Source organism: Gossypium arboreum, chromosome 6, assembly GCF_025698485.1.
Source record: "Gossypium arboreum isolate Shixiya-1 chromosome 6, ASM2569848v2, whole genome shotgun sequence".
NCBI lineage: Eukaryota > Viridiplantae > Streptophyta > Magnoliopsida > Malvales > Malvaceae > Gossypium > Gossypium arboreum.
Window position 1 is genome coordinate 102,083,322 of NC_069075.1, and position 14,360 is coordinate 102,097,681.

Here is a 14,360-nt window from a genome sequence, read left to right on the forward strand (position 1 = left end):
AAACTTCATCCAGGAGTGGCCGGCCATGATTTGTGGGAGTGTGGTTGAATTTTGCTTGATTTAAATGCCACAACATCATCAGGATCAAGACTCGGTCAATTGCAAATCTCCGGGTAAATCTCTTATTTCTTTAATTCTTCAAGGACCTTGTACCAAAATTTGATTTATGAACATCCACATACAGCCGAATTTTGGGTTGACTTGGTCCTCCATTTGGATGATTTTGTAATAAACATAAAGCACTCAGTCCTGTCCAACAATAGTAGATAATTTAGAGGACCAAAGAATATAATTTAACCACTTTAATTAATCAATTTACTTAATTAATTAAAACCCAATTTATTAATGAAATATATTAAAATAAATTATTAAATATAGCTTTATATTTTATTATTTAATTTAATCTTGCATGGCCCACTTTATAGCTTGAAAATATGCTTAAATTAATATAAAAGAAGCCATTTTCGCATAAAAACTATATAATAAAGCATAAAATCACATTTTAATAATTTTATGCCCCAATTTCATATTTTCATATATTTCATTAACTTATTAAACAATTACTTGGTTTTAACAACAAATTTAAGTAAAAAGGTGACGAATTATATAGGAAAAATCCTATATATTTTTCAGTTTACACACCCCCAAACTTAAATCATTGCTCGTCCTGAGTAATGGTCATGCATAGAACAAGGTCTCGCTAAAGCAAAATTGTTAAAAGTGTAAGCAGCATCAATCCTTGCCCCATAATCACATATTAATAAGTTCATGCTCATATATCTTCTTTATTAACAAGTAAATCATATGCAAACATTTTGAAAATTTTATACTAAGTTTCAAGATATGGCAACATAAACCATAGTATGTATATATGTCACAACCATAGATAACATTCTTCATTCAACATAATTTCTCCTCAATCAAGCAAAACAATCATAAGGCTTATTTATGATATTCATATGTTGAACTTAGTACTTCCTCTCCTCTAATGTAAGTGATATAATCATCAAATCCATAGGTCTTTGATACGGTTGTAATGGGGCTCGGTTAGAGGTAAGGTTTTAAGAGATGGGACATTACGGTTTCAAACTCTTAACCTTTAACTTGGTATTGGATTTCTCGAAATTCCACCTTTTTCATTAAGTTATCCTTTGGAATACCCCTAAACTTATTTTCAACTCATGCTCATACATTTTTCTTTGTGGAAACTGAGCAAACTTTTGTTCGCTCTCTTTTTTTTTTAAGCATGAGCACGTACATCCTCTGAAGATTTCCTCAAATGTCATTTACCATGACAACTTTAGTTAAGACGGGTGCACAAAATTAGGATAACTTCAAAAGATGGAGATATGGCTTGTAATGTAGGTTTATTGCAATAAACAGGCCTTTTAAGCTCAAAATTATAGTTTCAAGGGTCTAATATCATAAGGTGGGCTTGAAAAGGCTCAAACGATCCAAAGAAAATGGTGCCTATATCATTTAGATTTTTATGTCACCTAGGATTTCGCATCAAGAAAGTTACTAAGTTAATACTAAAGATATAAATCTTCATGCATGTCTAATCTCAAAAGAAACTAAGTTTTCATGGCAAACATTACCTAAGACTAATATCATACAATCATTCTGTTCTTCATGATAACATACAATCACTCAGATAAAATCATCATTCATGCTTGCATACAAGCTATAACACCCCACACTTGAGCCCTACTCCAGGATGGGATACGAGGTGTTACCACGCTTAATCACATGCATACAATCATTTCGATGTCATTAAGACTCAGTCAAATTAAAAAATTTTTTGAACTTTGTCTAAAATCCTTAATATGGGCCTACGAGGCCTTAAGCATCCTTTGGAAACCATTCGGGACCAACCCGGGTCCTTTAGAAAAATAACTCTTGAAATAGGGCACACGCTCGTGTGGAAAGGCAACACGTCCGTGTAGTCATTATAACATGGTTGTGCTGATGGCCCGTGTGACACACACGGCCTAAACATCTAGGGACAGGCTCATGTCCCATGCCCGTGTGAATTAAATTCTAAATTTGAACCTACAAGGGTTTTCACACGGTCTGACACACGCCCGTGTCAATGGCCTGTGTCCCTCACGTGGCCATGACACGTCCGTTTCCTAGTCCGTGTCTAAAAACCTTGACATTTTGTTTATGACGTCAACATCCAATAAGGGGCACACGGCCAAGGCACACGCCCGTGGTCAGAGGCCGTGTCCTTCACACAGTTGAGACGCACGACCGTGTCTCTGCCCGTGTGTTTACAACCATGCGTACTGACTTGTCAATTTAACGTGCAGGGGACACACAACTGAATAACATGCCTATGGGGATGACCGTGTGTCACACACGGCCTATAAACACACCCATGTGTCTACCCATGTGGACAAAATAAGGCTATTTACCAAGCCTTTTTGCCACCCTTACTTGCACTAACCTACGTAACCTCTAACATGACAAAACCACACAACAATACGAGGTCTAATCAGTGACACAAGGCATTATCTCATTCATGCAATTTACTTATCCATGAAAATATCATCATTTTCATATATCAATAATGACACAAAACTCAAAAGTCTAAGCCCTATACATGTCATCTTCAAAATAATAAAACCAACTGTACCGAGTGCTTTGGTTGATAGTGTGATTAATGCCTCTGACGTCTGATGATCCTCGAGCTAATTAGGCGGCACTATAAAAAAATGGAAAAGAGAGGGAGTAAGCATAAAGCTTAGTAAGTTGCCTGAAAATAAACAACAACTACTTATCATAAAGTAAAATGCTCATAAACTTTCATAGCTTATTTATGAATACCATAAATAAGTGTAAGTACAACTTACTCATCACCATCCAATACAACTCATTTTGCATACATTGAGCCCATATCTCATACTTTTCAATTAGGTACCTGTATCACTCATCACATGATCATAACTTTTCTCATTTCGATATAAATCATAAACTTTTTGTTGAACCATTTGGAATACTACTGGATACTCAATAGCCCTAATATGGGTTAAGATACCGACTCCATGTCCCAGACATGGTCTTACACTGGTTTTCATATAGCGAGGCCGATGCCATGTCCCAGACAGGTCTTACACTAGCTCTCATCTATCGATGTCAATGCCATGTCCCAGATCGGTCTTACACTGACACACAACAAGCTGATGCCATGTCCCAGACAGGTCTTACACTAGCTTGTATATTGCGAGGCCGATCCATGTCCGAGACATGTCTTACACTAGCTCTCGTCTCAATGCCGATGCATGTCCCAGACATGTCTTCCACTGGCTTAAATATCACGAGGCCGATGCATGTCCTAGACATGTCTTACACTGGCTCTCATGCTGTGGCTGATGCATGTCCCAGACATGTCTTACACTAGCACACATATCACCTATTATCACGGTACAAATATCCAAGTCTATTCCAAATGTTCAACGAAAGTCTTTACTACGTAAATTTCTCAACATGTATTCTCATATTCAAAATCAAGACAATTTGTTCCATATCAACTCAATTACACATCATAAAGATTTAGTTGCATTATTAACATACAACTTACCTCGAATTACAAAATGTAGACGACTAGTTCGGTTTAGTCCACTTGTTTTGCTTTTTCTCGATCTAGGCCTGGATTTTGTAATTCTTGATCTATAATGATAAAAATTCACAAATTTAATCATTTTATTGATCTAGGTGCTCAACATTTCAAAATTGGGCAAAATGACCATTTTGCTCTTAGACTTTCACAAAATGACCATTTTACCCTAGACCCGAAAATCGATTTTTATCACATTTTCTCATTAATCAAGCCTAGAAAAATACTTTTATACCAGGAGCAGCCCACAATTCTCATTATTTCACACATTTATCAACTATTTTACAACTTATGCTAAATGGTCCTTAGTTAGGGTTTCCATGAAAAGTACTTCACAAAAGTTGTTTATTTCACCACCATGATTCATTTTCTTCCATAAAATTTTAGAAAACAGCATGAACACTCTCATGGTAGAACCCTAGACTTTCAACCATTTTGCAAAATAGTCCTCTTATTTGAAAGCTCATGCTACAAGGGTCCTAAAAGTACAAAAATCATCAAGAAAAACCATCAAGATCACTTACTTGTGAGGGTTACAAGTTGTTGAAATTTCATGCTCCCAAAAACCCCATTTTCACTGAAAATTTCGGTGGAAGAGAAGGAAGAAATGAAAAAGATGATGGCTAGACACTAGTGTAAAATTTTATTATACATTAAGTCACCTACCCATTTGACCATTTGAATTTCTTGTCCCCTATGGCCGGCCATCGGCTTCTAAGAGGTCTATTTGCCCTATAAAGACCCCCAATTTTGGTTCTCTAGCTATTTGACACCCTTAGCTATCAAAATAGGACTTTTGCACTTTATGCGATTTAGTCTTTTTTCACAATTAAGCATGAAATCGCTAAAATTAATTCACCAAAATTTTCATACTCTCATATAATCATGCCACAACACATAAAATAATATTAAAAAATAATTTCTCTGATCTAGGATTAGTGGTCCCAAAACCACTATTCCGACTGGGCCCAAAATCGGGCCGTTACACAAGCTATCTCATTAACAAAGAATTTTTCTAGACATTCATTTATTAAAACATACTCATGAAAGAAATGATTGAAACATACTTGAAAATTTTAAAGATTTTGAGCAATTATTTGCCTTAAACCCTTTAAAAAGAAGCAATGTCCTCATTGCCAGAACAAAGTAATGAATGAAAACTGAACACTAGGTAGGGTTAAAAAGAAAGAGAGGTGATTCATTAAGATTCCTTAAATACCAAGTCTTTCCTCATAATCCAATCCTAGACATGTTCATTCCCATTACCACATCACTTAGTCTTTTTCTATTTAAAGAAGCATTTATTCATGCTTGCTATGTTTTATTTTGTAGAAATTAAATCCTAGTTACTAAAGAAACAAATTCCTAATGACCTAAAATAAATAAATAAAAAGACAAGAATCCCCCTATTATTTTTCTGACTTATTCCCCTTGTCTTCTTTAGCTTCTTCTCCGCTTGTATAATTAGTATCTTCTGTCCATGTCTCAAAATAGCATCTGGGAACTCAAGAACACAAGTGTTAGAGATATTCTTAAAGGTATTTTGAATCGAAACATCTCTAATTTTTGCATATTTCCAGTAAGTTTGTTGTTGATTATGCATGAACTTGCACATATCCATCAAAACTGACAACTCCGATTTCCTTGAAGTACTTGCAGAAGTTGGCATGGGAGTTGTAAATTCAAGTTCAACACTTGGCTTGACTGGTTCTTCTTCTGGCTCAACCCTTGGTTCAGGGTAAATTCAAGTTCAACACTTGGCTTGACTGGTTCTTCTTCTGGCTCAACCCTTGGTTCAGGGTTTTCATATCCTTCAATTGGTTTAGGACTGTTTGATTCCTTATCAGATTCTTCTTCTTGAGTGTCTATAACTAATTCAATTTCAGTTTCATTTGTTGACTCCTCAATATCTGGCTCAGTTGGTTCTTCTTACTCACCTTGATTCAGCTTATGCACCTTCTCTACTAACCTTTCAAGATCATGACTTGTAATGCACCCTTGGACATATTGCCCCTTCAAATTCACTTGTGTTTTAACACAGACCCTTAAGTAAAGTGAAGTGATTAATGATGGGAAATAAGCACTTCCTATTTTTGTTTTAGCACAGTCATAAATCTCCTTGAGAATAATTTTCTCAACATTAATGGACTTTTCTATTAAGATTGCATATAACAAGAGCATTCGTTCTATCGAGATAGTGGAACTATGTGAGACATGCATAAAACTGTAGTGAAAAAAATAAAACCATACCTTTGCTACTAGTTTTAGGTATTCCCTTCGGCAAGAATGGCTCTCATATTTTCTTATAATCCATTGGGATCCCAGATTTGTCACAACATCAAGTACTTGTTGAAGAAAATCCCAATTTATGTTGTTCATCATAGGGTAGTACTCATCTTCTTCAACATTAGGTAAGTTAAACAAATCATTGATGGACTTAGAAGTAAGAGGCACCTTTTCTTCCGAACGATAACCTCAATAGCATCTTGTATGGTCAAACTTGCATAGAACTCTCGGACTAGTTCATCATCGGGAAGTGAACGAGCATCACAAAATCATTCCCACTTGAGAGCATTAATTGTCTTTATAATTGGCATAGGGACAACCATCAAATCATTACTCTTCAAATTAAAAACTTTTTAAGGCATCATAGGTTGATGCTTGAAAATTGAATCAAATCTCTCTTTTACTTCTTCATCGATCATAATCGGGTTTTCAGGAGTAGTCTTCGATGATCTAGTTCTTTTGCGAGACATGGTATTTTCCTAAAAATTTGGCAAAGTTCTGCTTACAGGGGAAGAAGAGAAACCGACAAGTGGGTAGGATTTGCTTCAGCGAACCTTGCAATGGCGAAGAGGTTGCGACGACGAAAGCAACGTGCGGCAGCAATGGTGGTGTGCGGCAGTGATAGCGGCTACGTGTGGCAGCGACGTTGATGCTCCGGTGATTCTCTTGTGGTGGCACTAGGTGGTGTCGGCAAAAGAAAAGAAATGGACTAGGGGTTTCTTTCAAGATTTGAGGCTAGCGGCGCAAGAAGGAAGTTTAGGGATTTTTATGGTTAAGCAAATTGCTTTAAGGGATATAAAAATTAGTAGAATAAAGAAGGGTTTATATAGGGAAAACTAGGGCAACATGTAGCAAACATTTAGCTACATTAAGGTTACTTGGGCGGAAAGCAATGGAAGTGGCGGCAATAGGTGTGGATTTTTCCCTCCTATCTACTTTCTTGGGCCTCAAATTCAGACAATATTTACAAACTTATTCAACAAAGAGTAACTAATTATTACTTGGGCCAAATTTGAGCCCCTTTATTAATATAAAAATTTTAAATTAAACAAGAAAAAGAAACATTTTAAATCTTAATTAGAAAATTTCTTCTTAACAAATTACATTAAATTAATTCCCAGGAAAGGTTGGAGAGGTCACAACGGTCCTGCTTAAGTTCCAATCTCCTTAGACAGAATTAATTAAATGTACTAAATTAAAAAAATAAACTCTAATTATTTATTTATTTACAAAATGAGTTCATGAAAAATCAAAGGCCTATTAATTTGAACGAGGATTCAACTCGCTTAACATCACCATCCCAAAAATACTTGAGACGTTGACCATTAACTTTAAACGTACCTCCGTAATTGTCGTATAATTCAATAGCTCCATAAGGATAAACTCGATAAATGGGATACGGGCCTTTCCATCGGGATTTCAGCTTCCCAGGAAATAATTTCAGCCTTGAATTAAAGAACAAAACCTTCTAGCCTTCTTTAAACTCGCAAGGTCGTATATGACTATCATGCCATCTTTTTGATCTTTCTTTACACATTTTGGCATTCTCATAGGAAAACAACCTCAGTTCTTCCTACTCATCCAATTGTAACATCATTCTCTCACCAGTTTGCTTAAGATCAAAATTCAACTTCTTCAAAGCCCAGTGAGCTCTATTCTCCAACTCTAATGGCATATGACATGCCTTTCAAAAAACCAATCGATAATGAGTCATTCCTAATGGTGTCTTAAATGCTGTTCGATAGGCCCATAATGCATCATCGAGGCTTCGAGACCAATCTTTTCTGCTAGGGCGTACTATCTTTTCAAGGATACCTTTGATTTAATGGTTCACTTTTTCAACTTGCCAATTAGACTGAGGGTGATAGGCAGTAGCAATCTTATGCTTCACATCATTTTTGTCAAGAAACCACTTAAGCCATTTGTTCACAAAGTGGGAATCTTCATTACTAATAATAGCTCTTGGTGTCCCAAATCGTGTAAACACATGCTTATATAGGAATCGCATGACTACCTTAGCATCATTTGTAGGATGTGCTTCAGCTTCAACCCATTTAGACACATAATCCACAGCACCTAAGATGTATTTATTCTCATATGAAGAAAGAAACAGTCCTAAGAAGTCAATGCCCCATACGTTGAATAATTCAATCTCTAAAATATTTGTTAAGGGCATTTCATCCCTCTGTGATATATTTTTAGTTCTTTGACAGTTATTGCATTTTTTGACATACACATAAGAATCTTTAAATAGTGTAGGCCAAAAGAAACCTACTTGCAAAATTTTTATTGCAGTACGTGTACCACCAAAGTGTCTCCCACTTGGAGATGAATGGAAATGATATAAGATCTCAGCAATCTCACTTTCGGCTACACACTTTCAGATTATACTATCTGCACACTGTTTAAACAAGAGCAGGTCCTCCCAGAAATAATACCGACTATCATGAAGGAATTTCTTCCTTTGTTGGTATGTCAGTTCTTGAGGAATTATTCGACATGCAAGATAATTTGGCAAAATCAGCAAACCAAGGTGTTTCGTGAATTTGAATCACCTCAAATAAGTGCTTATCTGGGAAATTCTCGTTGATAGGCACATGTGATCGAGTTACCTCATCTTGCTCCAACCTCGGCAAATGATCAGCTACTTGATTTTCAACACCTTTTCTGCCTTGGACCTCAAGGTCAAATTCTTGGAGTAAAAGTATCCAATGAATTAGCCTCAATTTCATATCTTTCTTCATGAGCAAGTATTTAATGGTCGCATGATCAGTAGATACTGTAACTTTGGTACCTATAAGATATGAGCGAAATTTGTCATAAGCAAAAAATATAGCAAATAGTTCCTTTTCAGTTACCGTATAATTGAGTTGGGCTCCCACCAATGTTCTACTTGCATAGTAAATGGGGTGGAACACTTTATTTTTTCTTGATCCATCACAACTCCAACAGCAAAATCACTTGAATCGCACATCAACTCAAAAGGTGTGCTCCACTCGGGTGTAATGATTATTGGGGCTGAGATTAGCCCTTTTTTTAACTATTCAAAAGCTTTAAACATGCTTTGTTAAAATCAAGCACTGCATCTTTCTCTAACAACAAACATAAAGGTTTAGAAATTTTTGAAAAATCTTTGATAAACATTCGGTAAAAACTGGCATGGCCTAAGAAACTTTTGACTCCTTTCACATTCATTGGGGTTGGTAATCTTTCAATTATGTCCACCTTTGCTTTTTTGACTTTAATTCCTTTCTTTGAAATTCTATGCCCTAAGACAATCCCTTCATTAACCATAAAATGGCATTTCTCCCAGTTAAGGACAAGATTCATCTCTTCACATCTCTTCAGTACCTTAGCCAAGTTACTAAAAAAAATATCATAAGTGTTACCAAAAACAGAAAAATCATCCATGAAAACCTCAACAAAATTTTCAACCATATTAGTGAATATTGCCATTATGCATCATTGAAAGGTTGCAGGTGCATTCCATAAACCAAAAGGCATTCGCCTAAAAGTAAACATACCATACAGACAAGTAAAGGTTGCTTTCTATTGGTCTTTTGAAGATATAACTATTTGGTTATATCCCGAATAACTATCTAAAAAATAATAGAATTCATTACCTGCCAGTCGATCTAACATCTGAGCCATAAAAGGCAACGACAAATGGTCATTCCTAGTGGCTTTATTTAGCTTCCTGTAGTCAACACAAATTCTCCAACCAGTAACAATTGTTTTTGGGATCAATTCATTACGCTTACTCTCAACAATCGTAATTTCACCTTTCTTCGGCACACACTACACCAGACTTACCCAAAAACTATCTGAAATATGATAGATGATTCTTGCATCTAACCATTTGATCACTTCCTTTCTCACAAATTCCTTCATAATAGGATTGAGCCTCCTTTACCCATCAATTTGAGCTTTTCACTTTCCTCTAGAGTAATTTTGTGCATGCAAAATGAAGGGCTTATACCTCGAATATCAGCTATGGTCCAACCAATTGCTTTCTTAAATTTCTTTAGAACAAAATTTAGTTGTTCCTCTTGATCTTTTGTTAGTTCTGCTGAAATAATTACAGGCAAAGTGGAACAGTCACCTAAATAGATGTATTTCAAATGGAAAGGAAGTACCTTTAGCTCGAGTGTAGGTGGTTTGTCAGTTGACAATATAGGTTGCACAAATTCTCTAACTTCCAACTCCAATGGTTCAAACCTTGTGGGTTGAATAAAATTTCTCAGATTAGCTTCCACCAAAACCATGTTTTCTTCACTTTCTTCATTCTCCAAAGGGTCAAACCCTAAGGCTTTCTCCAATGGATCTTCTTCAAAATTGCTTTCCATAGAAATCAAGATTTCTATCTCTTCCATAATTGAACACTCTTCTGTAGGATCGGGAAATTTCATCTCTTTAAGAATGTTAAAAGTTACCTGATCGTCTTGGACTCGCATGGTGAGTTTGCCTTTCTGCACATCAATTAACGTTCTTCCTATGGCTAAGAAAGGTCTCCCAAGTATAATTGGCACTTCTTTATCTGCTTCAAAATCTAGAATAATGAAATTAGTAGGAAAAATAATTTTATCGACTCTTACTAAAACATCCTCGATCTTTCCTTCAAGGTATGCTAAAGATCGATCCGTTAGCTGGAGAGTTACAATTGTAGGTCTTACGTCTCCTATCTCTAGCATCTTGAAAATAGACTTAGGCGTCAAGTTGATACTTACTCCTATGTGACACAAAGCTTTACCACAGTAAGATTCACCAATGTTACAGGGTATCGTAAAGCTTCCTGGATCCTTCAATTTCAGTGGCAGCTTATTCTATAGGAATGCACTACATTCCTTTGTCAAGGAGATAGTCTCATACTCACTTAGTCATTTCTTCTTAGATAGTACATCCTTCATAAACTTCACATAATTCGACATTTGTTCTAAAGCCTCTACCAATGGAATATTGATGTGTAATTACTTCAGAACATCCAAAAACTTCTTGAATTGCACCTCTTGTTTCTACTTGTGTTGCTGTAATCTTTACGGATATGAAGGTGATGGAATATTCGGTTGAACCAAACAACTCTTCTGAGTAGGTAAATCTGTATCTAAAGAAGATGTTAAAGCATCTGAATTCACTAAGTTAGGATTTACCTTATCAGTCTTTGCAGATTTTGATTCCTTTGGTGCAGAAATTTCAACAGCTGGTTGATTCTCCTCAATGGGCTTATCTTCAACCTCAATCAATTGGGGTTCTAGAATTTTACCACTTCGCAATGCCGCTACCTTAATATGTTCTTTACCCAAATTTCTTAGATTCTCAGTATCACTCGGCAAGGTTCCTTGCGGTCATTCTTTGCTATGTACACTTTCAACAAGTTCTCCAAACTATTTGATGCCTCAACTTGAGGTGGTTTTGGAGCTTACTGATTAAACCCTTGAGATTGGTTGTGTCTATGTTGCATAAAGTTGTTATCCGGTCCGTTTCCTTGGTTGCTCCAAGAAAATTTAGGATGATTACGCCATGAAGGATTATAGAAGTTGGACTAGGGTCCTTGTCCACTTCTATTTTGGTGTTGGTTCCCCACATAGTACACTGACTCAGGATTCAATAGGCAATTCTCTAAAGAATGACCTTCCCCGTAGTATACACAGGAAACTACTTCAAACGGACTTGGTGACTGAGTTGTAAAATTATTAGCACTATTAGCGGTAAACTGGTTTAACATAGAGGGAATAGACGATACCTAAGCTGATAACGAAGTGAGAGCATCAACTTCATGAACTCCATCTACTCGTCTTCCTGAAGCTTTTCGATTTGTTGGCCATTGATAGTTATTACTCGCGATCTTCTCGATGATCTCATAAGCCTCATTATAAGACTTAGACAAAATTGCACCACTCGTAGAAGCATCTACCATCAATCTTGTATGTGCATTGAGACCATTATAGAATGTCTTCAACTGGATATAATAAGAAATTCCATGACGAGGACACTTACAAAGTAACTCCTTGAATCGCTCTCAAGCCTCATACAAAGACTCGTCATCCAATTTTTGGAAAGTTGTGATCTCGTTCCTCAACTTAGCGTTCTTGCTAGGCGGGAAATACTTAACCAAAAATCTCTCTGCCAATTCTTACCATGTAGATATGGAACGTGGTGGTAATGAATTGAGCCATGCTCATGCCCGATCTCGCAACGAGTACAGAAACAACTTCAACCTCAGTGCGTCTTCAATCACACCGGCTATCTTGAATGAATCACTCACCTCCATAAACAATTAAATGTGGAGATTTGGATCTTCCATAGGCATACCACTAAATTGGCCCACCGCTTGTATCATTTGAAACATCACTGGTTTGAATTCGAATTGGGTTGCCTCAATATATGGCCTTCTAATTCCTGTATTTAACTCATTGAAAAGCGGCACAACACATTATCTAATGCATCGATCCCTATCATAGGTAATGAGGATAGGAATTTATATCGGCTTCATTACCTTGGTCTTGATTCTAATTTCCAAGGACCATCTCGACTTGTCTTTGAGCTATTCATTCACGTCTTCTTTGTCTGAAAGTTCGCTCAATTTTAGGGTCTACTGGGAGTAAATCGATAATTTGATCAATGCTCATAAACACCTAAAAAGAAAATCACAAAATTAAAAAGAATAAGTTAGTACTGTTAGAAATAACCAAATTGAAAATAAATAATTTCACAAAGAATGACTACGACAACAGTTGACAATCCTCAACAACGGTGCCAAAAACTTGTAATGCTAGGGTTTGTGCAAGTGTACATAATCGTTATTAAGTAATAAGTAAGTATCGAGTTATCGTCTCCACAGGGATTGTATTCGTGCTAAGTCACTCAATTATAAAAATATTATTAACAACTTGGTAAATAGAAACACAATTTGATTTGGAAGTATTGATTAAAATTATTCAAAATTAATCTAGATGCAATGATACCTAATGTGATTTATCCTAACATGCAACTATATGAATGAAATAGATTTTAGCAAAATTAACACAATAAGCAACAATTATAACATAAATTAGCTAGGATAATTACTTTATCAAATTATTATCAACATGCTTATCAATATTTGGAAAAACATTCCATGGCAACTAGATCTTTCATGAGTTTGAAAACCACATTAGGTCCTTTCGAAATCCTTTACTTAGTAAATACGCATTTTAATGATCCTTATTTACTAAGGGTTTTTTAGTATTCGTGTGAGGTAACAGAGACATGTTAGGTTTGAAACATTTCAATCACACAAATCTAAAAACTATGCAGATAACAGAGCCTGGTTAGGGTTGTTATGTAACCTGCAATTTAATCAAGTTAGGATCTGAATTGAGCATGCACATTTCAATTATGCGTCCATTAGCGGTCATCTGGTTAGGATCGCTTAGCTAATTCAGGTGCATTTCAATCACGTATGAATGAAATACAGACTTGATTTTAATTGAAAACATGATTGATTGAGGCACAAACATTATACGCATGAATCAAATAATTATTATATAATCAAAGCAATCATCCTAACTTAAATAAAATTAAGCTATCATTGTTGTAAACAAGAACAGTAAACACAAAGTAAACATTCTTGAATTAAGTTAAAGAAAAGAAAGATTAAACCCAAATCAAAGTGGCTTTCACCTAAGACTTTAACTGACGAGGGCACCTTCGTTCCTTCACTTTGCTCCTGGCTATCCAAGTTGGCCAACCAAGGGATCTTTAAGAGGATAATTTGTTAAAAATACTTATGCAAAGATGATGATAGGCATGAGGGGGAAAGAAAGCTAAGAGAGTTGAGAGAGGAGAGAATGATGAATGAGTGAGGGATGAATGAGGGATGAGGGATAAGTGAGAAATGGGATCTTATTTATAAGTAAGGCAAGGAAGCTAGTTTACTAAAAATAGGAGTGTCCATCATTTGAAACTTGATCCAAGAGTGGTCAACCATGATTTTTGGGAGTGTGGCTGATTTTTTCTTGATTTAAGTGCCACAACATCATCAGGATCAGGACTCGGTCAATTGCAATTCTTCGGGTAAATCTCTGATTTCTTCAACTGTTCAAGGACCTTGTATAATTAAACCAATATTTTATTTATGAACATCCTCATGCAGCCAAATTTTGGGTTGATTTGGTCCTCTATTTGGATGGTTTTGTAATCAACATAAAGCTCTCAGACCTGTCCAACAATAGTAGATAATTTAGAGGACCAAAGAATATAATTTAATCACTTTAATTAATCAATTTACTTAATTAATTAAAACCCAATTTATTAATGAAATATATTAAAATAAATTATTAAATATAACTTTATATTTTATTATTTAATTTAATCATGCATTGCCCACTTTATAGCTTGAAAATATAATATGCTCAAATTAATATAAAAGAAGCCATTTTCTACATGAAAACTATATAATACAGACATAAAATCACAT

General features: G+C 35.6%; 1 non-coding gene across 1 annotated transcript; it reads left to right on the forward strand.

The window, feature by feature from the left end:
- Positions 1-11,877: 11,877 nt before the first annotated feature.
- On the forward strand, positions 11,878-11,984 carry LOC128294897 (small nucleolar RNA R71). The gene has a single exon (XR_008285204.1). It is a non-coding gene; the product is annotated as a small nucleolar RNA R71 (small nucleolar RNA).
- The last annotated feature ends 2,376 nt before the right edge of the window (positions 11,985-14,360 follow it).